Genomic DNA, 14,871 nt, shown 5'->3' with positions numbered 1-14,871 from the left:
ACGGAATTGATGTTTATAAAATGGACTGTTAATTAGATAGAGTTAAATGTGAATTAAACAGGGATGAGAGGAGACAGAGCTTATACTTTGTGGCTCTTCATGTAATGTGAGCGTGTGTGTGTGTGTATGTGTGTGTGTGTACACATTTAAGTATCAATTGTATTTATTTCATAGATTTCTCTCTCTTTTACTCATGGTATCAGTTAGCATTTGCTGAGTAACAAACCACTCCACAATATAATGTAGTTAGGCAACAACCATTTATTTAGTTAAAAATGCAGGAGGTCAGCAATTTGGGCTGTTTTCAGCCTGGCAGGCCTTCTGATATGGTCTGTGATGGCTGTTATCAGCAAAGCTCTTTCAGGGGTCTTGGCTAGCACAGCTGTACCAATGAAAGCTTTTCTCCACGTGGTTTCTCATTCTCCAGCCGGCCAGCCTGGTTGTTCGCAGAGTGCTGTTTCATGCTCAGTGAGAGAGATCCCCAATGTGCAAATGCTTTTCAGACCTCAATCTTCTGCTGTCCCATTGACCAAAGCTGGCCACAAGGCCGGTCCCCAATCAATAGGGCAATGAAAAGCTTCACCTCTAACTGAGAGGACCTGCAAATATTGTCACCTTTTTGCCATCCACCACATCCACAATATTTTCCCATCTATGTTCTTCCCATTTTCTGCCTAAATATCTATCAGATTCATCCACTTCTCCCTCCAGGGTGACTTCGTAGAAGAAGCTTTCATTGTCTCCCATGTGCTACTGCAACAGTCTTCTAAAGGATTTCCCTCGACCATCCTTACTGCCTTACAAGAAGGCACCTGGGCAATCTTTTAAAAACATAGATAGTATTAAAACCTTTCAATTGGCTTTCAGTTATTTAAAGAGAAAAACCCAAGTCCTCACTATGACCTATAAGGCTCTCCATGATCTAGAGTATATGCTTCAAACATAGCTTGTGGCATCCCATAATGATGAGTGAGAACATGTTCAATAACACAAGGGTGCATGGCCAGAGACCTGACCTAGTCTGAAGGTATTCTAAGAAAGGAGATTTGAGCTGAGGTTTAAAAGATCTGTAAGAGGTACCTGCAATTAGTTTGAAAAAGGGAATGAGTATTTACAAATTAACATTTGTAATTTCATAATTATTTTTATGATTATATCAGTTTTCCTCACTGCAAAATCCTTTGTGCCTATCAAAGTGACTGAAAAGTGGCTTCCTCCAATAAGAAACTTTAAAGCAATAAAGTTGTGGATACCTAAGCAAAGACTAAAATTTTAGACTTATATGAACCCTCCCAATTTCAAAATCAACCTTCATTAATGTTTTAAACCATTATGTTTAATACATATGGTATGTTTCTGGACTTCATGTAAATAATAAGGAAATCTGGATTCTAGGACTAATTCAGGCATTACCTGTCTGGTAAACATTCTTGGTCTCAGTTTTCTTGTTGGAAAGTGAGAAAGTCTGTGAACATGATATTTAAAGTTCTTTCTGATTTTTTAAAATATTATGTGATTCCACAATTCTGAGACTCAAAAGAAGCAGAAAGTTTTAGCACAGGGATAGCCTCCTGTTGTAAGTGAACACACTATCTATTTATTTTTCTTAATTTGATTTACATATATAATGTGTCTTCAGTTTAAATAGCCAAAGGATATAATTATATATAAAAAGTAAATTGCTCAAAATGTTAAACTGTAGTGACTTTTAATAATTCAGACAAATGAAAAAAATAAAGCATAGAATAGGGAATAGATTAAACATGTAATATGTAAACAATGGAATTTAATAGAATTAATCAACTTATCCCAGTTAATAGACTAATTGCCTTAAATTTGTGAACTACTTAGATGCCTCACATTGAGAAACATACTGAATTTCCACAAGTTTTAACACATGGGACCTAATTATGAAGCATCTGGAAAATCCCAAAATCAAAACATGCATTTCAACAGGACAGTTTCAAAAGAGTATAACCTAGAGGCTATGTCCTCCAAGCTGAGTACAGCAGGAAATAGTTGGGCCCCCACATGTCAGGACAAAATTTTTGCAGCATTTCTCAAAAGGGCATTTAGAAAGAGAAAAGCAAATAGACAACACAGCAGTGGGTATTTTTTAATATATTTCAGATTTCGCTTAAACAAAAACAACATATGAGATTCTGAAGTAATTCTATAGTGAATCAAATATGGGATTTTGAGCTTCTTAATACACAAAGTAATGGATTTTATTCTCCTAATTTTCCGAGGCTTCTGATGTAAGTTCCAGTTTATTTAGGAATGTACCTGACCCAGGGTGATAGAAAAGTATTGTTCAACTTCAGTTATATGATGTGAGCTTAATTTCTCAGTCTGCAATGAAAACGGAAACAGGTGTTAAAAGAATAAACTCTGGAGGTTTACCATCTAGGCTTTAATTCCAAATCCCCTTCAGAAAAATGTCTTAAGTTACTTTGGGTTTGATAAATTAAGTGTCATGTATTTTGTAGCATACCTACTAAAGAATAAGAAGTTATGAATTTCAACTACCTGATAGAAGAATATGCAATGACAAGAATTAACACAAACACAAAAAAGGGCAGACAAAAATAAGAAAAAAGCAATATAGAACAGGTCATACAAATATAGCAAAAATGTTAGTAGAATTTAAGCCAAGATGTATCAAAAATTATATTAAACACGAATGGGCCATATGTTATAATTAAAAGGCAGAGGTAGACGAAAATGCAGACACCCAACAAACACTTTTTATTAATAATGCATATAAAAATAAGAATACAGAGATTATAAATTTTAAAATTGGAAATAGATTTACCTCATAAATATTAACACCTTGTCCTTAAAAATAGAATTTTAGTTATAGCAATAGCAAAGAGAGAGAGATGTTACAGCAAAAAGTATTATTGTATTTCAACAGGGTCATTTTATGAGAAAAGATGAAATAGACAACTGATCACCAATTACTTTTATTTTTAAAATTTTAGCATATTTAGTAAAATAGCAAATATCGATAAAACCAGAAGGATACAAATATACATAAAACATCAGGGTCAGAGATTTTTCTCTATAAGGATATAATAGAAGGAAAAAACAATAAAGATGTAAAAAACTTGAATAGCAGAATTTAAAAATTGACCTAGTAGGCTTCTATAAACTACTCCATTCAACAACTACAGAATTCATGTTCTTTTACAATGTGCATATTTATAAAAACTTACTACATCCTGGGCTAAAAAGTAAATTTAACAATTTTTAAATAAGTTAAATCACATAGACCATTTTCTATGACTAGAAATTAGAAATCAATTCAAGAAACTGGAAATTTTCTGTAAGTTTGGAAATTAAGAAATTTTTCTAATTATCAGTAACGTTAAGCATTTTTTTATATGTTTGTTGGCCACATAAATTTCTTCTTTAAAGAAGTGTCTGTTCATGTCCTTTGCCTACTTTTTAATGGGGTTGTTTGGTTTTTCTTGAAAATTTGTTTAAGTTTCTTGCAGATTCCAGATATTAGATCTTTGTCAGATGGATAGCTTACAAGCTTGTCTGTTCACTCTGATGATAGTTTCTTCTGCTGTGCAGAAGCTCTTCAGTTTAATTAGATCCTATTTGTCAATTTTTGCTTTTGTTGCACTTGCTTTTGAATTTTCGTCATGAATCCATTCCCGTGCCTATGTCCTGAACAGTATTGCCTAGATTTTATTCTGGGATTTGTATAGTTTTGGGTTTTACATTTAAGTTTTCAATCCATCTTGAGTTAATTTTTATGTAAGATTTAAGGGAGGGGCCCAGTTTCAATTTTCTGCATATGGCTAGCCAGTTTTCCCAGCACCATTTATTAAATAGGGAATCCTTTCCCCATTGCTTGTTTTTGTCAGGTTTGTCGAAGATCAGATGGTTGTAGATGTGTAGCCTTATTTCTGAGATCTCTATTCTGTTCCTTTGACCCATGTGTCTGTTTTTGTACCAATACCATGGTGTTTTGGTTACTGAAAACTTGTAGTATAGTTTGAAGTCAGGTAGCATGATGCCTTCAGCTTTGTTCTTTGTGTTTAGGATTGCCTTGGCTATGTGGCCTCTATTTTGGTTCCATATGAATTTTCTTTTTTTTGAGATGAAGTCTTGCTCTGCCACCCAGAATGAAGTGCAATGGCACAATCTTGGCTCACTGCAACCTCCACCTTCCAGGTTCAAGCTATTCTCCTGCCTCAGCCCCCTAAGTAGCTGGGATTACAGGCACCCACCACCACACCTAGCTAATTTTTGTATTTTTAGTAGGGACAGGGTTTCACCATGTTGGCCCAGCTGGTCTCAAACTCCTGACCTCAGGTGATCCCCCCGCATCGGCCTCCCAAAGTGCTGGGATTACAGGTGTGAGCCACCATGCCTGGCCCCATATTAATTTTAAAGTAATTTTTTTCTTATTTTTGAAGAATGTCAATGGTAGTTTAATGGGAATAGCATTGAATCTATGAAGTACTTTGGGCAGTCTGGCCATTTTCACAACATTGATTCTTCCTATCCATGGTCATGGAATGTGTTTCCATTTGTTTGTGTCCTCCCTGATTTCCTTCAGCAGTGGTTTGTAGTTCTCCTCAAAGAGGTCCTTCACTTCCTTTGTTAGCTGTAGGTATTTTGTTCTCTTTGTAGCAATTGTGAATAGAAGTTCATTCATTATTTGGCTCTCTGCTTTTCTATTTTTGGTGTATATGAATGGTTGTGACTTTTGCACACTTATTTTATATCCTGAGATTTTGCTGCAGTTGCTTATTAGATTAAGAAACTTTTCGGCTGAGACAATTGGGTTTTCTAGATATAGGGTCATGTCACCTACAAACAGAAACAGTTTGACTTTCTCTCTTCCTATTTGAATACGATTTATTTCTTTCTCTTGACTGATTGCCCTGGCCAGAACTTCCAATACTATGTTGAACAGGAGCGGTGAGAGAGGGTATAATTGCTTTGTGCCAGATTTCAAGAAGAATGCTTCCAGCTTTTGTCCATTTAGCATGATACTGGTTGTAGGTTTGTCATAAATGGCTCTTACTCTTTTGAGGTATGTTTCATCAGTACTGAGTTTATTGAGAGTTTTTAACATGAAGTGATGTTGAATTTTATTGAAGGCCTTTTCTCCGCCTGTTGAGATAATAATGTAGTTTTTGTCTTTAGTTCTGTTTATGTAATGAATTATTTTCATTGATTTGCATATGTTGAACCAGCCTTGCATCCCAGGATTGAAGCCAACTTGATCGTGGTGGATAAGCTTTTTGATGTGCTGCTGGATTTGGTTTCCCAGTTTTTTATTGAGAATTTTTGCATCAATGTTCATAAGGGATATTAGCCTGAAGTTTTCTTTTTTTTGATATATCTCTGCCAGGTTTTGGCATCAGATGATGCTAGCTTCATAAAATGAGTTAGGGAGAAGTTCCTTCTTTTCAATTGTTTGGAATAGTCTCAGAAGAAATGGTACCAACTCCTCTTTGTACCTTTGATAGAATTCAGCTGTAAATCTGTCTGGTCCTGGGCTTTTTTTGGTTGGTAGGTTATTTATTACTGCCTCAATTTCAGAACTTGTTATTGATCTATTCAGGGATTCAACTTCTTTCTGTTTCAGTCTTGGGAGGGTGTATGTGTCCAGGAAGTTATCCATTTCTTACAGATTTTCTAGTTCATTTGCATAGAGTTTTTTGTAGTATTCTCTGATGGTTATTTGTATTTCTGTGGCATCAATGGTGATGTTTCCTTTAATATACTGTATTGTGTCTATTTGATTCTTCTCTCTTTTCTTCTTTATTAATCTAGCTAATGGTCTATGTATTTTATTTTATTATATTTTATTTTTTCAAAAAAAAATCCTGATTCATTGATTTTTTTGGAAAGGGGTTTTTGTGTCTCTATTTCCTTCAGTTCCATTCTGATCTTGGTTATTTCTTGTCTTCTGCTAGCTTTATTGTTTGCTTGCTTTGGGTTCACTAGTTCTTTTAGTTGTGATGTTAAGGTGTTGGTTTGAGATATTTCTAGCTTTTCTATGTAGGCATTTAGTACTCTTAATTTCCCTCTTAACACTGCTTTAGCTGAGTCTCAGAGATTCTGGTACTTTGTGTCTTTGTTCTCACTGGTTTCAAAGAACTTCTTGATTTCAATTAGTGAAATTCACTATATTAATATATTTAAGATAACATATATTATCATCTCATGAATGCAGAAAATATATTTGACAATATTTAACATCCACTTTTATAAACTTAACATAATACATAGTATTTATGAGAAACATAAAGATAATTTACTTTAATGAGGAAAAATTGAAGTGTTGCTTTTGTGATCAGAAAGATGACTGAAACAAAAAATATATGTTTTATCCAAGATTTTACATGTGCATTACATAATAAATGATGAAAAAATATACCAGTCATAGACTAGATGAAAGTATTTGTGGCTGGCACAGTGACTCAGGACTGTAATCCCAGCATTTTGGGAGGCCGGGGCGGGTGGCTCACAAGGTCAGGAGATCGAGACCATCCTGGATAATATGGTGAAACCTCGTCTCTACTAAAAATACAAAAAAAAAAAATAGCCAAACGTGGTGGCACACCCCTGTAGTCCCAGCTACTCGGGAGGCTGAGGCAGGAGAATCGCTTGAACCTGGGAGGTGGAGGTTGCAGTGAGCTGAGATTGTGCCCCTGCACTCCAGAGGGGTGACAGAGTGAGACTCCGCCTCAAAAAAAAAAAAGAAAGAAAGAAAGTATTTGCAACGACTATAACAAACAAATGAATATTATCTACAATATAGAGAGCTCTTGTACATGACAATCAACAGAAAAATGGCTGAGAACATAAACAGACAAGTCACAAAATAGGTAAACTAAATGGTTAAAAACATGTAAAGATTTTTAACCTCAGCAATAATCAAAGAAATTCCAATTAACATAATGACAGTATAGTATTCCCATTTCCATCAAATGAGAAAAAATATCTTATTTTCTAAAGGCAAAAAAAAAAAAAAAATGACCTATAGCAAACATGGTAAAAAGTTAATAGCTTTTAAATCTTGGAGGTCTATATTGAATGCTTATGTATTTCGAGGTATATGTGTTGGATGCTTATATATTTTGTCTTATTTCCTGGGTTTGAAATGATTCCTAGTCTAAAATTTAAAACTATTTCAATATAACCTTACAAAATGTTTTGTTATTTGAGGTGAGAGAGACTTAATTGTGACTCTATATTCACTATATGTGTAAACTTTTACAAATTTTATACCTTCTCTAAACCTTCATTTTCTCATTTATTGAATTGGATACACAGCTGTCTTATACGATTATTTGTAAGCATTAAAAAGAAATTAAAATGCTAACCGTGACAGGCCCCAAGAGGAATATCTGTCAAAAAGTGACATTCTACAAATATTTTCATTTCTTTTTCATAAGAAATTATTGAAAGCAGATTATTTTTCATGCCCCCTCAATTTTCAGCATCTCTTCATTTCTTGATCTACAAAATGGAGTGATAATATTTTATTCACCTACACTAGGTAGCTGTGTGAACCTGCTATGAGAACAGGCTTTGGCTGCTCATTTCATTCAGAGTAGAAGTGATGCAGGATTTTTCTCAGTCCCTTTTCTGGAGTCTCAGCAAGGGTACCCTGCCTACTTGGCCCATCATACTCAGCCTCTTCAAGAGGAGGCACATGAGTGAGTGAGTACGGGATTCGGCCGGCCACTCAGCTGACACAGGAGCAAACTCCAAGCAGGGCCTGCAGCCAGACCAGGCATGTCACCTTGAGGGGAACACAGTGGCACTCAGGCAAGAGTGCCTGTGATCCCAAAGCCCCAGAGCGGGTGTTAGTCTGCTGATTAGCTCTTTTAGTTTCACTGTCCACAGACCAATGAACAGCGGTATGTTAGCAGCTCAGTCAGCCCCTGACCCTGTTGCATGAGGTAGCTGCCCTCCACCAGCAAAGGCAAAGGGCCAGTGTGACAGTCTTTCTGAGTACTCATACTTGGTGGGACCCAAGCTCTTGTCCAGCATCCAAGAAGAATGAGGTCACACTTGATTACTGAAGAATGGCGAGGGCAGATAATTTTGTTGAGTAATGAAAACAGCTCTCCACAGAGAGGGGAGCGGGAGAGGGGATGGGAAAGGCAGGTCACCTTCCCCTGAAGTCAGGAGGTCTCTTCCCTGAAATCAGACCATCTCCTTTCCACCAGACCATCTCCACTCTACCAACTGAGTCTGGGTCTTTACAGGCACAGGGTGGGAGTAGGGTGGGCCATAGGTAGTATTGGAAAAGGCAACATTCAATTTGTTAAAAGGCGTTATTCAGAAAGAACCAATCAAGAGAGAGTGAGCAAACAGGAATAGAAGTTCTTACTCTGGTCTGCAGGTTTCAGCATGTTTTGGGCTTTAAAGTGGGGTTTCACCAGGGACTTGCCCATGTCTGCCTAGGATTTCTCTGCCTTCTGCCTCTATTAGAAGTGGGTCCTCAGAATGGCTGACAAATCCCTCCCTGAGCTGCCCTCTCCTCCACACTGTTAATCTGCCAACCTCTTCTCCTCCTCCTCTCTGCACTTGGTCCCAGCCACACTGGCCTTCTTGCTGCCCTTTGTACATTTCAGGCAAGTTGTTACTTAAAACTATTTCACTGCTGTTATCTCTGCCTACAACACTTCTCAAACTGTCCACATGGCCAACCCTCTCACCTCTTTCAAGTCTTTGCTCTAATGCCAACTTTTCTAGTACACTTATCCAAATCAGCCTATTCAAATTACAACACTGCCCAACCAGCTATTCACTGTTTTGATTCCACTTACATGCTCTGCTTGATGTTTTTTCCACAGCACCTATCACTCTCTAACAGACTGTATGACTTGCTTATTTATTATGTTTATTGTTTATAGTCATCCTTTCCATGCTACTACATAACCTCAATAAAAGCGGAGGCTTTTGTTTTCCCAATAATGTATTTCATGTAACCTGAACACTTCCCGACACATGAGAGGCACTTGATAAATATTTGATAAATATTTGTTGAATGAGTAAACGTATGTGAAAAGCATATTCTTTGCGGGAAAAAAAACATGACCTTGGAGCTTTAAGCAATTTGAACTTTTATTGGACGAATAAATATCTCTTGTCTGTCTTTATGATTTATGGAATTGCAGATAATTTTGTAAATAGAAATACAAAAAATATTCACAGAAAGTTCCTACAAATACATACCATCAACGTATATAATTCTTTAATTTGACTCTAACTACAGAAATAACACTTGTGGAAGAAGATGAAGTATTCTTAAGGAACTGTGATATGTGCCAGTAAGTAGTCCTGTCAGAATCCTATGCTATCAAGAACAGAGAAAGGCGGTTTGGGTGTGTATAGGAAAAGATGTAAATAACATGTCAAGTGACAAATCCTCAAAATACTGTCCCAAGTTTCCAAAAATAATTGTTACCTACATTTGACTGCATCTGTCAGAAGTGTTTGAACCAGAGCAACTCCATCTTGAACAGGTGCTGAGTAAAATAAGACAGAGACTTACTGGACTGCATTTCCGGGAGGTTAGACATTCTAAGTCACAGGATGAGATAGGAAGTCAGCACAAAATACAGATTGCAAAATCCTTGCTGATAAGATAGATTGCAGTAAAGAAGCTGGCCAAAATCCACCAAAACCAAGATGGCGGCAAAAGTGACCTCTGGTTGTCCTCACTGCTCATTATACGCAATTAAAATGCATTAGTATGCTACAAGACACTCCCAGCCATGCCATGACAGTTTACAAATGCCATGGCATTGTTAGGAAGTTACCCTGTATGGTCTAAAAAGGGAAGAAACCCTCAGTTTTGGGAACTGCCCACCCCTTTCCCAGAACACCCATGAATAATCCACCCTTTGTTTAGCATATAATCAAGAAATAACTGTTAAGTATCCTTAGTCCAGGAGCCCAAGCTGCTGCTCTGCCTATGGAGTAGCCATTCTTTCATTCCTTCACTTTCTTAATAAACTTGCTTTCACTTTACTCTATGGACTCTCTTTGATTCTTTCTTGCAGGAGATTCAAGAACCCTCTCTTGGGGTCTGGAATGGGACCCCTTTCTGGTAACATTTTAAAATTGCATTTCCAAAAGATTTTCTAGATAATTGCTGCAACAAGTAATTGGAATTGTATTCTATAACCAGCCAGTGGGAAAAATGCGCTCACAGATGTTTATTTGTTTGCCAAAGTGTTGTACCCTTTTCTGTTTGTTCAATTTACTTAAAATATATATAACTACTTTGCATGTCAAATTACATTATAAAATGCCGGTATAAAAATAAATTTAAATAGGACAGTCTACTATAATTTTAAACAAGTGTTTGAATCCCATGCCAAGCTTGAAGTAAGGACAAAGCTGTAAATGATTACTTGGTCACATCGCTTGCAGTGTGGCAGGGAGTCCCAAGCCATCCCCAGCACACATGTGGTCATTCAGGCATCACTCTACTGTGTCCTGCTTTTTCTGTGTTCCAGCAAAAAGTCCAAGCATCTTGATCTTATTCATTTTTTCTGCTTCTACCAGCTGTGACAATTAGAGATGCCCTCATGGTCGAATCAGAAGATTTTCCAGCCAACAAAGTATACATCTTTGCTGCAGTTTGTCCAGAAAACTTTTTTGTCTGAGGTATATGTTTTCTACATTCAGGCATCTGAGAAGGACACTGATAATTTGGAATCAAAGCAAACTATAACACAGTGGGCATTTTAGAAAGAATTGACTGACTACAAGGCTCTAATTTGGCTATGATTTTCCACTCCATATGGTTCTCTGTAAATACACTTAGTGAAAATTAAGTATCCCACGAACTGATATATATAGAGAAAAAGGAAGTAAAAGATGTTTCTTTCTACCTTCAGTGCATTTGCAATCTTGTTTAAGAGAAATTACATGAGCACTTATATTTTTAAGAAGACAGCATCTGATTAATAATTTCTAAATAAATCACAGAGGTAGTCAACAGAAAGATACACCAAAATGGAGTAGCATGCTTTGTGAAGGAGCTAGATTGGAAAGGAGGTAGCAGAAAACAAGCTATTTCACTGCCGGTGTTGGAGGGAAGACAAGCATACATTTTTAGCCTTACCTCACCATAAAGGAATGTAGCATCCTGCCAGCAGTTCTTTGGTTTGTATTGTATATGCACATACATGCAAATTTCAGCTGGCTCTTCTCCATAGTAAACTGACCTCATCTTGCCTATCTCTCATCAAATGTCTTTAATACCTGCTATCTATCTCATGATTAGCACCTCCCAGTCCCACATCCTCACTGCACCTTTTAAGCCATATCTAGGCCCCACAATTAGAAATATTAGTGCGCTGTACTACTCATGAGAACCAGTTTAGCACACTGGTTTTTCTCATAAAATAGAAAACATAGGGTCACTATAACAATGGGTTTCATCTTACCAGCTTATCAAGGAGCCAAGGAAGAGACAGCCAGTGTAGTGGTTAACTGCCTGGTTGCTTAAGCCAGCAAGTCATACTCCCTGGGTTAGTATGCTGGGTATACCATTTCCTGGAGCTCTGACACAGCAAATTTCCAAACCTCAATGTGCTGATTTATAAAGTGGAGGTAATAATGGTACCTCACAAGGTAATTTTGAAGATTTAATTGGTTAACACCTCTAAAATGCTTTGAGCAGGGCCCTATCTAAGCAGTTTTACTATTTCTATTAATAATTTTATTACTGAGTGAACTGAGAAAAGAGTCTTCTGGCTTACTTAAAACATCAACCTCCTTTCATAGAAACATTTTCAGTTTTTAAAATGTATAATGTCAGTTTAATTTGTCAAAACTAAGTACTTTAACATAAATCTTCAGCCCATACCAACCAATGGAGAATTCAGGGATACCTTAAGGCCACTGAAAAACCAAACAGCACCCTCAACCTATAGGTCTGCCATACTTGAAGGCTGGAACTCTGGTCGCTGTCTCCAGGCCTGGCCAATGCTGAAGGCAGAATGTGCTCAGAGGTTATAGGGATCTCCAAAGCCATTAGACTAGTGGGAATTTGAAGATTTTTCTTTTCACTGTCCCTAAAACACTGGGAGTTAACAAAATGTTTTTGGAGCTCTCCTCGCTGCCTAAAATGGAAAGCCCACTGAAGATTGGAGACTTATTTCCATGGCAGTTTTTCATTCTGACACACATGTCATAAGCAACTGTAGCTCCAGCAAAGTGTTATGCAGAGGCTGTGACAGAGACTGCTAGCTGGCCACCAAATATCTCTGCTTTTCTTTCCCAGTATGCATTAGTTGCTGAGAAGGAGCCTCTTCCCCTCCCCCAGGAAGGAACATTTTCCAAGACCATTTACATCTGGGTCGAGACATGAGACTAAATCCTGGAGAATGGAAAGTTGGCAGAAGTGATATTTTAACAATATTTTCCCATGAGATTTCCACTCTCTCTATTCCCATCGGCAGGCTGGATTTCGAGGCTGAGTGATCTTGGACGCTGAGTGTTTCATAAAACTGGGTCCCTATGAGCTGCAGAGAGTAGAGCCCCAGCTGCCACTTCAGTTTGATATGAGTGAGAAATAAATTTATATTATGTTAAGCCACAAGGAATTTGGGGTTTATTTGTTTCAGCATCTAGCATTACATTGTTGTTAATAAAGGGGTATAACTTTGAGAACAGACTTTGCCCGGTAGCAATGACGGCCAAAGAACAGGCATAACTTGACATTCACCACAGCCTTAAAAAACAAAATACATGTAGATGTCTCATTAGACAGTACAATGAGAAAATCTCAGACTACTATAAAATGTTACCAAGAAGTCTGGTTTCATTGTCTTCCAAAGGGATCCAGAGCTACAAATTGTGCAACCGTTCATGAATTTAAGCATTTTCCAGACCAATGAGGTTCAAATATGTTTTGAATAAACATCTAATTGCCTGGGTGCTTATTTAAAAACAAAATAAATCTCCATCCTTTTAAAGGCCTTTATATGAATAATAACTATTATCATAGTAGTTATTGGATGAAATCATCTATAACTAGAGGAATATGAAACAGTAGCTATACAATTTCTTAGCAGAGGGTGAAGTTTTTTGGGTCTTCCCCAGGCCAATTTCTCATCGTAATTATTTCTAAATCATTACCTTATGGTGACTTTCACCACAACAGAAACCCAATTCTGTATGATGTTTAAAAGAGATACAGAAGAGTATCTGTCAAAAATAATTATTATGGCCGAGAAAGAGTGAATGTCTGACTTTAGTCAAAGAAAATGTTTATGTAAAGGGAAAATGTCTGTAAGAACTTAATAGATTTAGTGCCATTATAAAGAATTATTATACGAGATTGATGTCGGTAAATTCCAGTAAAAACCATGCAGTCCACCTTCCTTAGTAGACCCTGTCTCCAAATAAATGCTTAGTAAAAAGGCAAATCCCTTGAAAGGAAGGATTTTACTGTCCTCCTGCTAAATCAGCTTTATGAGCCATTTGCTTAACTTGTCCTGTGTCTTGTCAGGTGTGTCTTATGTTTACCATACTTGTCAGCATTTGTTCTCACCTTTCGCTCAGCTGTACCTTTTAATGTATTGACAGATTCCTTCATCAAATTTAATGGGCTCTTTCAGACAAAGGAATAATTAACTAATCAGATCTTATTTGCAATAATCCTAAGAAACCAATTTCCCTGGGGGTTCCCCAGACAGTTAAAAGCATGCTCCAGGCCTATAAATAATGGAGGCCTACATCACGGGGTATTTGTCATGCCCATGAAGTGGAGGCTTTCACACAGGGATACACTTTCCTTGAAAATGTTCACTTCAAGTTCTTCCTCTTCTTTTCTTTTCCTGGTTATTTTTAACTAATACAAATTGCTTGGTGTAAATACTCAAACATTTAATTTTAATGTAAAGTTAGAAAAAAGGTAGCATTCTTACAAATATTTTGTCAATGTATCCATTGAGAAACATTTCAAACATAAAGCTCTGTGATATTTTATTTCTAGAGCACGAGAAGAGCTCCAATTTTCTGACAATAAAATACAGAATCAGACCTTCACCACTGCATTGAGTGACCATTTGTTTTAAACTCCTTCATTCTGCTAACAACCTACCCAAGGCATTTTAGAGGAATTATACTCTTTCGCTGACTGTCCATTCATAGAATTCACATATAATTGACATCAGCCAACTTCAAGGAAGGCCAATCAAAGTACTGTATCTCTCTAGTAATAAAAATTGGGTAAGACAGGACTTCCCAATCTTATCCTTAGCATGGTCCACATAAAATTGATATTAATTAGAATGTCACATGAAGCTGCTGATGGACACAGGTGGCTAGTCAGGGGACTCTGGCTACCTCAGATTCTGCTTGCCTGCTCTGAAGGCTGAAGATATTCTTTTTTTTTTTTTAAGATGGAATCTTGCTCTGTCACCCATGCTGGAGTGCAGTGGTGTGATCTCCGCTCACTCCATGCTCCACCTCCCAGGTTCACACCAGTCTCCTGCCTCAGCCTCTGGAGTAGTGGGGACTACAGGCGCCTGCCACCACGCTCGGCTAATTTTTTGTATTTTTAGTAGAGACGGGGTTTCACCGTGTTAGCCAGGACAGTCTTGATCTCCTGACCTCGTGATCTGCCCGCCTTGGCCACCCAAAGTGCTGGGATTACAGGCATGAGCCACCGGCGCCGGGCCCGAAGGCTGAAGACACTCTATACTCAGCACATACACGACTCATTCAAGGCATTTCAGTATTACTGCAATACTCCAGTGTGCTTGGTCACAGTAATAAAAGTAGTAGGTTAAGGCAGATGTTAACAAGACAAATAAGACCGATTCAAGATGATGAGATTCGATTCCAGTTTGAATTAGAGAG

The 14,871-nt window shown here is 37.4% G+C and overlaps 1 long non-coding RNA gene across 2 annotated transcripts in view; it reads right to left on the bottom strand.

Moving 5' to 3' along the window:
• The window catches only part of LOC107129819 (uncharacterized), a 499,418-nt gene that overhangs the window by 67,322 nt on the left and 417,225 nt on the right, over positions 1–14,871 (bottom strand). Inside the window, exon 8 of one of the 2 annotated variants that reach the window (XR_012435063.1) lies at positions 132–2,352. The exons of the other annotated variant lie outside the window; for it this stretch is intronic. This is a non-coding gene — a long non-coding RNA (uncharacterized lncRNA). Of the gene's footprint in view, positions 1–131; positions 2,353–14,871 lie in introns of those variants that run through there. 2 annotated transcript variants of the gene reach the window in all.

The sequence above is a fragment of the Macaca fascicularis genome, chromosome 5, assembly GCF_037993035.2.
Source record: "Macaca fascicularis isolate 582-1 chromosome 5, T2T-MFA8v1.1".
Lineage (NCBI taxonomy): Eukaryota > Metazoa > Chordata > Mammalia > Primates > Cercopithecidae > Macaca > Macaca fascicularis.
The sequence above is the reverse complement of the archived record's forward strand: the minus strand, read 5'-3'. Positions and strand labels throughout refer to the sequence as shown.